Raw genomic sequence first — 13,062 nt, 5'->3', positions numbered from 1 at the left:
AGAAATGGTGGATACGGAGAGGATAGCCGTTTCCGAGAAGGGGGAGAGGGTGGGTTTAGAGCGAGGTGCAGTGGACAGCGTGGTGGACTAACTGGGGCTCGTGTTACGGGGCCGCACATCAGCGAACTTAGCGTACCTATATGCCTGCCAGCAGAGAAACCCGGCGGGGTGCAAGAGCGACGAGGGAGAAAGGGACAAGGCGAGCGAGATAGGACGGCGAAGACGAGAGAGAGTGAGGGTAGACAAAGGTCGCACGCACACACACGTAGGAGGAACGGGAACAGTAGGGAGAGGGAGAACACTCTAACCAAAATGTTAATTATTTAACTAGCAGGTAGCTCGGCTAACGAGTCGGCTATACGGGCCAGAGCCACGGTGCGTCCGCACGGATCACACACTCGGAAACGGCGGCGGTGAAGCTTTGGCCGCATCCAATTACCGGCACCGGAAAAGAAGCAGGTCTGGAAAAAAGAAAGATGAAAAAAAGAATTGCTTATATAGAACCCACAAAAATGATATTCTCGCTTCATTTTGTCCGGCTCCTTCGTGTTCAAATTTCGAGAGAAAGAGATTCTAGAGAGCATTCGTCTCATTTATTGAAGATAAAAACATGATCTAAATTTAAGATCTTCGTAGATGCAAATTAAGTAAACCAGTGCGAATGAACAACCTGCTTCAATAAGTGCGGACGACGCCGTTTGGTCTGGATATTTAAGATAAAACTTCATAATGCGTAAAAGAGCATGTAGTTTTGAAACGCTCGGTATTTTTAAAATAAACGGTCATATTGTTTGTTTTTTTTTGCCTGCTATAAGCAAAAAAAGAAAAAAAGGAGAGAGAGAGAGAAACAAACGCATACGCTGCCTTCAATTTACGCCGGGATCAGCGAGGGTCGACGATGCGATTATTTATTGGCGCGTTAACGGACGGTAAGCCGCACGATCGGCACTTCAATCGCGGTCTTTGTCATAAAAAAATCACGTGATAACATGTATATCAACTCACGATGCTGTGGATAAATAATACGATAACATGATTGTCTCGTTCAGCGATGCCGCCCCGTGGCGCTCTTCAGCCTACCAGCCAGAACCCCCTCTTCCCATCTCGTTCTTCCGTGTGCCTGACTGCCGCCGCTGCCGGCTTGTGAAGCGTTACTGTGACTAGAGAGAAGGCGGGAGAGTGGGAGGCAATGAGGGAGAGAGGAGAGAGAAGGGGCAGCTATCCCCTTGAGCGAAAATGGGGTAAATCGAGATAAGGGCCGTGAAATTAGTGCGTGGACGATTTTATTAGAGCGTCGGCGTGTAATGAAGATTTTATGAGCGCCGCTCAATTATTGGTTATTTAACATCTCCGCGCGCTCCTTCTTATGGAAGAGAGAGAGAGAGAGAAAGAGAGAGAGAGAGAGGCAGAGATGACGGGGAAGGAATCGGGAGGGTGAGTCGAGATCTCGATCCTCGTGCCAGATTCATAATTGTTTTGCGCCATCGAGAGAAGGAGGGAGGCAAGGAAGGAGGGAGAGAGAGAGAAAACGTATCCGAACCCTCGTCGATAGGATCTCTCCCGATACCGCCGAATACCTAATTACCACGAGGCGCGCGATCGCCATTCATCAGATAGCGCCAATCGGTCCTTATGGAAATTAGAGAGGTGAACCGAAACATAAACACTGCACATCCCTCCAATCCTTCGTCCCCACACCAATTCCGGATCTCTTCATGTTACTGACCCTCTTATGAAATGAAAGAAAATTAAGGAAATTATAAATTCATTCCAATCCGCGAAAAACGTTCCTATAATGGGCCAGTCCTTAAAAGTTTAACAACCCCCTTATAAAAAACAATATTAATTGGAACTGTTATACGGCTTGCAGATATATGCTTGATACCACAGAAATCAATGGAATTTAATAAGTTAATAAAGCAATTAAGAATAGATATAATAATACATAGATAAAATGTCTTAATAAAGTAAGTAGAGACACGAAATCTTTATTATATTTATTAGTAACATTATAATTATTTGTACATAAAGTTCACACAACATCATTTTCGAAAGTACCACACGATAAAGAATATTATTAACAACGGAAGGCTTTATATGTTTTTAAATTTCGAAGATTCTGTTGTGTAAGAGAGAAGGTATTCCAATTTACTATTCTTAAAGTAAGACACCGTCTTAGACGGAGTTGCAATATTTTTCAACCCCCTGAGGGTTAATACTCCGTCGGCGGAAAGTTCTCGCCGGAAGTTGCGGATTCTTAAAGATCTGGCCGCGAGGCGACCTAGTCGAATCCTCGATGCTGTCGACCGCACTCTCCGGGTATCCGGCCTCATCGTGCCAGCCGATGTCCTTGAAAGTATCCGAGCGGAAGTTGACTCGTGGGTAAACGAGAGAAAGAGAAATATACATATATATATAGATAAAAAATATATGTATGTAATTTTCTTGTGTTTTTTTTTGTATTGTTGAATGAATTATTCGTATATCTTAAATATGTTACATTATTAAGATTAAGTTTTGTGTAATATTTGTTAATCCATGCGCAATTATTGAAACAATTATTAGAATCGGCGTAAATCGCATTTTCCAATTTATCCAAACATTGCGTTATGATAGAAATGATTAAAGCCTGATGTGTGCGTGCGTGCGTGCGTGTGTGTGTGTGTGAAAGCCGATCGAGAATCAGCTGTAGAAGTAAGATGGGTAAGATGACAAATGAGATGGATAAGGCTGTAGTATATTATATCTATCATGTATTATATGTATTTATATGTATATATGTGCAAATATATACAATTTTATAATTTATATTACCTGATTCTCAAATTTGAAGAAGCGTCTTTTAATTCAACATTTATTTTTAATGTAACATTTAATAATGTCATGTCATAATCAAGAAAGTTTCAGTCAAAAAATAAAAATTTAGAAACGTAATTTTAGTACCCGTATATTGAAAATCAATGTCTGAAACAATGGACAAAAAGATCTCAATATGTAGCATTATAATTGATATTGATACGATATAATATCCTATTATACATTAAATACATTTTGGTTACTTATTACATATAACGCAAAAAATTTAATAAAAAATGTTATATATATATAAAAGTATATATATTTAAAAAAATTAGCAAAGAATAATTACTCACCAAATCTCCTGTTATTCTTGCCGAGATTCATTTACCAACTTTCTTCTCCGAGTACCTTGCACATTTTCTGTGCTTTCTCGATTTTGTAATATTTGGCTCTGTACGGTGTCTGTATTAAATTAGAAGAAATAATTATTTTATCTTTTGTTTTGCAGAAAAATTTAATGTGTACTTACTGATCTTGCTGTGTCGCTGTCAGATGATAATCATAATGAGCCTTCTCAAGCGAATAATCGTTTAACGTTGGTAGTATTTGCAAGCAACGCTTGCATCATATACAAAATATCCGTACACATCATTTCAAAATTGTTAATTAAATAAGGTTCTAGTGGTCTCAGTCGAGCGTGATGTGCAGATATCAAATGCATCGTCATTGTTACAACTGCACTTTCTACAACTGAGATCGACTTCTCGCACCAATAACACGTTAACAGATCACATTGCGTGAAATGCGCCGAAATCAAATTATTCTCCGACACATTTTACCTATACTAGAAATAAATAAACTTATGTAATTATGTAAGATTGTATGTGTGTGTCGAGTTTTTCCTCGCGCACAACCCTCTAACAGCTTCCACAGCACCAGGAATGATATGAGGGATGGATATTTGAGGTAGGCCGAACAGGGGAAGGGCTATAACCGTGATATGTAGGTATATGTATATATACTTATTTATGTATATACATATGTACAGCCACACAACATACATACACATATACATATATATATATATATATATATTAATGTGTGATATCAAGTATATATATATATGGAGGGGTTAAAGCCATAGTGGTGTAAGTCACTTTTTTTAACCTATCGAGTTAAGTTCATAGATGAAGGTACACATGCAGATATGTTGAAAAAAGAAGAAAAAAAGTGGTCAAAAAAATTGACTTACACCACTATGGCTTTAACCCCTCCATATATATATATATATATATACACTTGCTTTGTTCTCCAGTACCGGAAACAGCTCCACATCCCAAGCTCAACCAACGCTATGGTAGCCAACATGGCGAATGTAGCAGTGCTCATATTTCCCGGACGGATCGCTTTGTCACCGCTGCCGCCACCGCGAACGGTCGACCTTGCGAACTTTATCGGCCGTATGCAACGGTTAGAGCGGGAGCTGGATGCATATGCATTGCCCGCCGCCGCTGTTGTATTCCGGTGTTAAAGGTCCGTCCGAAGAACAACGTGTCCGCTACGAACCGCTACCGAAAGATCGACGTAGAGGTCGTGTCGTATCGCGCTGGTTTCTCTTCCGTTCTCCAAGCATTGCCCAACTTTACATGTCACTTTTCATGTGTCGGGAAAAATCGATGCGTTTTTCATTTTAAAAAGCAGCTAAAATAACACTTTTTAAATAAAAAATTTTTTTAAACGTAGGATTCTATTCATATCAACGACGCTCGCGCTTTTCGATTTATTGTAATCTGTATTTCTTAATAGCGTTTGTTGTTTGACCACATCTTGAGCCACTGCATTTAGAGATGCAATGCGAAACCTTGATCTGATTTCAAAATTGCGCTTCGTTATGTTCGAGTTCGCGCTGTATCTGTCGAGGACGGAACGCGCGGAAGAGACGCCAGTATATCGATTTCGCATGCAACAGATACACGGTATATTAATTATAATCTTATTTCGCGTCACGTGAGCGTATTAGCCACCACGAGCTCTCTCTCCCAGCGGGTCCATTCTCGCTCGCGCCAACAATCCGATTAAGATCGAAAAGTTGAATTGCGATGACCCAATTCGTACGACAAAGCGCGCGCGCCCTTTTTAATCCGGCCGAGAGAGCGGCCGACGACATTGCGAAGATATTTCGTATATATGCGAAACGTGTGTGCGGCAATGTACGTCCTTTCGTAAACGAACGAGCCGACTAATGTGTACGGCACACGCTATACGTGGGTGTGACAGCATAGTTATAATAACGCACAGTCCTTCGTGGTACGACGTATGCCTTTGAGTGCTTAATAACGAAGAAATTAATATATATAAAAAGCCGGAACAGCGAGGCGTTTTGTTGGCAAACGCTTGACAGCGGCAACCTACTCGTTATCCAAATAGCAAGCATGGCACGTGGAGCCAAAAAATTTCTAACAAATATCTAAATAATTAAATCGTTCTTTAAGAGGGAATTATGATTCATGCAAAGTGTAGAAATTTAGAACTTGAAAATTTCTTAAAATTAAAAATGTTTTTTTTTACAAAGAAAGTTTTACTATCTTGCAATTTATAGATTCAAATTCTCGATTCTTTTTCTCTCAATTTGAGGCACTTGATTCAAAAAGACAAGATATTTACTGAATATGTGTATTTCAATCACGAACATACGCTTGCAATACTCAATGCTGCAAATAAAATGGTAATTGAATTTTTTAGGAAGGCTCGACAGTTGAAGAAGGGTTCTCTTGAAAAAAAAAAAAAAAAAAAAAACAAGTTTTGGAATATTGCCTTTTGAAGTTCAAGTGTGAGAAACGTTTGCAACGATACGCGAATTCGATGAAAACGATATTCGAGAATTACATATCTTGTTGAATAAAAAAACGCGAATCGCCCCGTTTTACATCCCATAAAAGTAAAAGTGCTTCATATACAAGAAAGGCACTGAAGGCACGAAATTCTAATAGAAGGTTAGTAGAAGCAATCTGCAATCGTATGCTGTTATAAGTGGAAGCACTCGACACAAGCCTGCGCGTACACGCATTTATTTGTCTACATACGCACGTGCGTGTGTACGCATGCATTTCGACACGGTATAACGTGCAGGATTGGTAGGTGCGTCGTAGGAAGGTTAGTGAGTGAGTATTTGGGACTTGCAGACTTGAAGATAGGTACTTTCCGCCTCCGGTGGAAACTGACGGCAAAGGGAGAGCTTTGCGAGAAGAAATTGTCGGCGGAAGGTACCCGGGCTACACGAAGATAGCGATGGCTACGAACCTTTCGGGAAGATATCATTAAATTTCCGGAGCCCGTCCTAGTTCGCCGTTCTACCTTCGTCCTAGCGTATACTGGTCCATTCAGCGGCGTCGCGGCCGACGTCATATCGATCGCTAACGTGACGATCTATTTCTGTAATGGCTGGATAGAATTGCAGAATTTCGAGGTAATAAAATACTAAGAGTATATAAATACTTTCTCAGTTTTCTTTGAAAATACTATTACATTAAGGAATAATTTTAGAAACTATTCTCTCTAAAAATTACATTAAATCTTTAAAAGATATTCTTTGACTTTTTTCAGTTGATGATAGTCACTTAGTCACTTAGTTTAATATTGATGTAAACTTCGATTTTTTTAGAATTTGAATACCTATTATATTTGAAATATGTCGTCTACATATATACTTGGATTATTTGGCACAATCAGAAATTGCGGTCATTTCGATTTACTATACATCGTAATTGCTTTTGCACCCTAAACAATGTTGCCAGTGAATTAAGAACATCTTATTTCGGGGGATCTTCCGGGGCAACGGAGCTCCTCAGGAAAGGTTCGTCCCTTGTACGCGTTTGGAATAGGATCTTACCTCTCGCCTGAGACGGGAACCAGGATAAACGGGAACAGGGAGGGTCTCTCATTCGAGTTGCAGGGTCGTTTCCTGCAAAGGTGGAGCAAAGGAGAAGCTTTCGCCTTCGACCCCAACCGTGGCAAAGGGGAGAGGGCGAAGAGAGGGGAAGGAAGAAGGGAGCTGAGGGATCCGGAGGGTTGAGAGAACGAACAACCCTCAGGATTCGACCTGGACCGACGACGACCCTTCTGCGAAATATCCTCTGGACTGAGGCTGTCTGCAGCCATACACAGCCCTCGTTGGTGTAAGGATGTGCGCGCGCGCGTACACAAACACATACAGAGTAGCATACACGATCTACACTTACAAATGTTACGTACGTTACCCGGCTTGTCTCTGCCGCTGCTGTAACTCTACACTCCCACCTATACATATACACACACGAGCACGCGCGCGCACGCACGTGATAGAACGGCCGTACGTGTGCGGCCGTGTAAAGTTGGCGAAATCGTTTGTTCCATTCTTTGTGCACGTACGAGTGTACCCCGGCGACTTTGTGTACGCGCATAATAGTCCTCTATGATTCGTTTATTAAGCAAAGATACACCGCGCGCTTCCTTCATATACACGTACTAGCCGGATTTTTCTTTCGTGTTGCGCTCAAAGGATCTTGCGCGCACGTCGCAGGTCAGTATGTACTTTGCGGATTTTCGCGACGATTACGTTGATTTTTTCATATATAGTTGTTATTTCCGTTATACTTCTTTGGCGTATCGATTAGTATAATGCGGTTACAAATGATTCTCGATGATAATAGAAATTATTTTATTAACATTTGATTAGAATTATCTCCTTCACTTATAATTAGAGAGAAAAATGCCAATTACGGTCCGGACTAGATCTTGATAACTTAATAATATTGTGTGAATTTTATGTACTTTTTCCGAACTCAGTAAACTGCAACGCGCCGATTTTTTGTCTTTGAAATACAGCTTCTAGTTGGAACCGTAATTGATTGTATATCATAGCGGTCGTATTTTACTTATTAGAATTATATTTAATTTAATTTTTCAGTATAAATTATTATTAATATTGTTTTGCAAATTTAACGTTAATTTTATTATTGTTACATCATTAATCGAAATCATTAACAGACAGTCGTTAAATGCTGACTTGCGCAGAATATTCTAGCATGTGCCATCAACTTTAAGTACAAACTTTCTCTATTTCTTAAAATTAAATATATCAATATATATTAATTTTTGTGTCGCAGTGTAAAAAGCTGTAATATCAAGTTTCTTTAATAATTTCAAGACATCTTACGACAACCCCCAAGTTTCGACATTAAAAAGATTAAGCCTCGCATAAACTCTCTCATCATTCTTCTCACGTGCCCGCTGATGCAAAGTACACAACTCCCCGACGCCCGCTTTACGCCGCCACGGCGCCGTTACCGCTCCCCTCTGGTGCCGAGTAATCCACGCGAACTCTGTAGATCCCAATAGTTAAAAACCGTTTCGCGCGCACGGGCGTAACTCCGCCGTCGTCGGAGTTTCGCGGCTCTCTTCCGCGCGCGTTTTTATATTTTCTTTCTATCCTCTCTCTCCCCTCGTTTTCACCCTTCGCCGTCCCTTTGAACCTTCGCGCGGGTATGTGGATCTCGGATTTAGCGGGCAGGTGGAGGCAACCGAAGCCCGCAGCAATCGTACCACGGAATTATTTAGAACAGTGGATAGTAGCCACGTTGTAGTTAGGTTGGCTGCGGTGCCCAGGACTACCACCCCATATCCACCCTACCTTTGCCGTCCCACACCACGAGCGGACCCCGATGTTCAACCACCCTACTCACCCTTCCTTCCCCGCCTCTCTACTCCCCCTCGCCACTCTGCTCCCCCTCGCCTCTGGTCCCCGGCCACCCTTCTGCCCCCGTGCCAGCCAACCATCCAGCCTCTCCTGTCCCCTTTTGCCCTTCACCAACCACCGAGTGTACTCCACCTCCAGCCCGGCTTAGTTCAAAGCAGCCCAGCACAACCCGCCACCCGACTCTCCCTCCCTCTCCGCACCCTTTTACCGCTCCCTCGCCCACTCACTCTCTAGCCACCCACCTACCCGCCACCCCCTAGCAGTAGCTCGACGTACCCTTGCGTGCTTGCCTGCCTGTCTGCCCGCCCGCCCGCCTGCTTGCCTGCCTGCCTGCCTGCCTGCCTGCCTGCCTGCCTGCCTGCCCTGCCTGCTTGCCTGCCTGCCTGCCTGCCTGCCTGCCTGCCTGCCTGCCTGCCTGCCTGCCTGCCTGCCTACCTACCTGCCTGCCTGCCTGCCTGCCGGCCATCCACCTAACCCAACCACCCCATCTACCACCCACTTTCTCTCTCTCTCTCTCTCTCTCTCTCTCTCTCTCTCTCTCTCTCTCTCTCTCTCTCTCTCTCTCTCTGTTTCTCTTCCAACTACGCTACCACCAACCACCCACACTCTGTGCTCCCCTTCCGACCCATCCCTTCGACGCGCACCAGCCCTGCCTGCTACGCCGCAACCACCCCCGAACAGAAAACACAGCTGAGCCAACGTGCTCTCGGGCTGAAATGCCTTCCACCTTTCAGAGGGAAGAGTATCTTGCTGCTTCGCTCTCCCGCACACCCACCTTCCGCCCATTTCACATTCCCCATTCCACTCCCCTACCGCCTTTCCCGTCATCCTATCTCCTTTTCGTTTCTCGTTCTCGACCTTCCTTCTGCCGTTGACGTCCTGGCTCTCTCGCTCTCTTCGTGCGACACGTAAAATACATAACTGACAAAATAATTTAAGGTACGAGTGTAACCGCGAACTGTCTTTTCTTTTGTTTTCACTGGACCTCCATTGGTTCGCGCCCTCCCCCTACAATAACTCGCGAATATATAAGGTGGATGGATACCTGTCCACCGCGAGCATGGCAAGTTAGTTCGCGAATATTTTAGCGAGTACATTCTCCGTAACGGTCTCGCGTCGCGCGTGGTTGTCCCCCTTTTCTCTTCGTCCTGCATCCTTTAGTCGAGAAACAAGTCCGACCGTATGCAGACACAACGCTACACGGCGGTATAACTCACCCGCCGCTCCCAAGTGGCGTTTATTTCGATGGTTAGTGCCTCTTTCGTCGTTTGTCGTGTCTGCATTCCGTTCGCGGGGTAATTTCGTTTGCAGCGATTAAGTTTTTCGCGCGTTTTTGATAATGCAATTCTGACATGTTGATAATTATAATGATTAATCGTAAAGTTGTTTGATTATTGATAAAAAGAAACTTCGAAAATTACACTATTTAAAGAAAAAGCGAATGTAGGTAATCGTTTCCTAATAATTTTTTTTTATTTGCGCTATATACGATCTCGTTTATAAAGTTGTTTTATTACGTTACAATTGTGAGAAATTTGCAATTAAAGTTGCAAAAAAAGAACTATTTTAGTGTATTTTGGCACAAGATATTCAAAATTAATATAGAGTCCATTGCATAAAATTTGCGACTTACATAGATTATTACAATAGATCCTATATTAATTATAAATATCTTTTTAATACGTTCCATGCCGCACACATAGATCATCGATGACCGACGCTAAGACTTTTCGTTCCGGCCGTTTAATATTTTAGCTTTTTGAGTATTAATAAGTATTTTTATAATAAGTTTTAATATTAAAATATTTAATAAAAATATTTGCTTTGTTTTTTTTGTATTGTGGAACACAATTCACTTTGCAATTATAATGAACATTCTGCGTGAATGGTGACCTACGCGGCGTAGAAGACAAATCACATAAAATTAGTCCGGCACGGAACGTCTTAACCGTAATCGACACAACAATTTTGTTAAGGGCTGAAAGTAGGCTAAAAACGTAATATATAATTTTGATTGCAATAAAACTTCTCCAACAGGTCACATATTATCATAGTTACGATGTCAAAAAACACTAAAATAGTCTTTTTGCAAATTTAACCGCAAATATCTTAAATTGCGACGTGATAGAGCAATTTGATAAATGGGATTCTCAGTCCAGAAAAATAGGAAATAATTATCTCGTTTGTGTGCTCGAAAAAAAATCATTTTTTGTTAAACAGTGTTATATGTATATTTCTTTGTAATTTATATGACGACTTTCTTTCTCTTAACATTATAACTTTTGTAAATTTTAAATTGAAAATAAAGGAAAGAAATGTTATGTAGGAATGAAATATTTGCTTTTTTATATCTGTAACTGAACTTGCAAAATGGAATTGCCTTGTTCTCAAGACATCGACATTTTGATTTCGCGTTGGGCTTCTCGCAATTCGAGACTCGCAGTCGATTATCGTATCGTGACTTACAGATTCTCTACATACATACGAACAGACTATAATACGTATAGGAATACGATTTTTTATATAATCGCGCGAACGTTCGAACGATTAGTCCATTTATTTCCTTCCACGCTTTGTTCGCGTATTCGAGCGACTCATTAATAAGCTGACGTTTTGTTTTGTATCCCTTTGTCGTCGAAACAATTAATTCGCACACAATCAAGGCGATATTTTTAAATTGTCTGCGTTAAATTTGAGTTTCGTTCATACAGTATTGCTGCAAATTTTAGTTTGTTAATTCCATCTGCAGAAAAGCTGCAGAATTTCAATGATCTTTTGACACTAACATTGCGCGAGAAGAATTAGCGATCAATTAATAAATAATTATAATATAAAAAAAAGAACAAATAAACACGATTAACTTAAAGAAGGACACGGAAAATCTCAATCCGCTATACGACAGAATTATAAGAGCTACCTAATAATTTCTTTCTATGTGTATGTTTATATTCTGTTGACCTAGTCGCTTATTTATATTTCGATGATTAGTCGATCGCTGTCTTTCGATTCGGAACGACGTGTCACCTGTCCGTTCCGTCCGCATTATGATTACGGCTCTCTGGATTGCGACTCTTTTTAAAAAAGAATTTTTGACAAAGTTACTAGAACTGCAAGAACTTTACGTGTAGCTAAAATAATTCGTGAACATGATGAGATAGGTATATAGATATTTCCTTTTTAACTATTCCTTGTGCAACATTCGTTTCTGTAATGATGTGCTTGTAATGACTTTGTTATGTATACTTTTTAGAAATCTCTTGATAAGGACACAAAACCAGTGTCGAAACGTCGAGTTAATGTAAGAATCTTTGATATTAAAGTCAGTTTGGTCAAAATATATAAATCTTGTTAATTTTTTACTGACAAAGAAAAAAATTTGTTAATTTAATAAATAATTGATCTAACTTCTAGCTTAGGATACTGGCGATCGATACACCTGACTATCTTAAAACCTATGTCACATAGGTGTAGTCTGTCAAGTGTGTTATTCTAACTTCCTTGCAAGAATAATAAATTAAATATTATAAATTACAAATTTATGTCTTCTTTTGGAATCTTAAATAAAAATGTATTTAAACAACGTAAATTGTAAAACAATTCAATAAAACTATGTCGACGGTTTGATAACGAAATTATTGTCAATTTATAAAAGATACAAATGGCCGGGACAAATGTTGACTATTTGATATTTAAAGTTAATAATTTTGACCATCTCTAATAGTGTTCAAACACTAAAGTGTTAAACGTAACTATTAATACTTGACATATATTTTTGAACAAAAATATTTTAGCATTTTAATAATCCGAGGCTCAAGTTTCCATTAATGAGCAGTTGTTGATTCCAATTAACCGCAAGATTAAGCATACACTTAGTGAAAGAGGCATCAATCGCGTGTATACGTCTCGCGTCTTCAATTATCCTCTAAAACCTACATGCGTAGGAACGCGTGTGGCCGGCCAAAGCGCTGAAGCGAACATATGCGAGACTACTCACCACCCCCTTCGCGCCAACCCTCTGGGGGCCGTCTATTCCGCACGTACTTACGCAACTGGTACCCGATACCAGTGTGCATGTCTCAGAGAATACCTGTCTCCGTAAAGCGAGTATTCCGTGTACACGTCCCTACTTGCTAGCAGAGCCCCGCGTTGCGAGCCACCCCCTCACAGGGGTGTAAGACAGAGGGAGCAAGAGAGAGAGTTTATACCGTCCTCTCTCTTCCTCTTCACTCTTTCCTCTCCCCCTGCCTCTCCTCTCTCACCCTATCTCTTCAAGTATGTGTACACACGCGTGCGAAATCGCACGACCCTCGCCGTGCGTGTATCAGAGGGGACCGTGAGCGAGAGAGCGAGCGAATGGTTGAGAGAACAGAGGGGTGGAAAAGAGAGAGAGAGAGAGAGAGAGAGGGCGGGAGAGAGAGGTACAATATTCTCCTATGTATTAGCTACATATCCGGCACATAGGGTAGCCCTGAGTATATGGAGGTGATGTTTGTAAGGTGTAATACATAGGTGCGACGTACATAGGAGCG

The 13,062-nt window shown here is 41.2% G+C and overlaps 2 long non-coding RNA genes across 2 annotated transcripts; one reads left to right on the top strand and one right to left on the bottom strand.

Annotated features, from left to right (window-relative positions):
• Positions 1 to 1,982: 1,982 nt before the first annotated feature.
• Positions 1,983 to 3,780, bottom strand: LOC143906429 (uncharacterized). The gene is made up of 3 exons (XR_013259514.1): positions 3,329 to 3,780; positions 3,153 to 3,261; positions 1,983 to 2,964 (listed from the first exon to the last, which is right to left on the bottom strand). It is a non-coding gene; the product is annotated as an uncharacterized LOC143906429 (long non-coding RNA).
• Positions 3,781 to 3,999: 219 nt separating this feature from the next.
• On the top strand, positions 4,000 to 12,011 carry LOC143906430 (uncharacterized). The gene is made up of 3 exons (XR_013259515.1): positions 4,000 to 5,792; positions 5,982 to 6,265; positions 6,594 to 12,011. It is a non-coding gene; the product is annotated as an uncharacterized LOC143906430 (long non-coding RNA).
• Positions 12,012 to 13,062: the final 1,051 nt, after the last annotated feature.

Source organism: Temnothorax americanus, unplaced genomic scaffold (assembly GCF_048541705.1).
Source record: "Temnothorax americanus isolate GAGA-0224 unplaced genomic scaffold, ASM4854170v1 Scaffold70, whole genome shotgun sequence".
Lineage (NCBI taxonomy): Eukaryota > Metazoa > Arthropoda > Insecta > Hymenoptera > Formicidae > Temnothorax > Temnothorax americanus.
The sequence above is the reverse complement of the archived record's forward strand: the minus strand, read 5'-3'. Positions and strand labels throughout refer to the sequence as shown.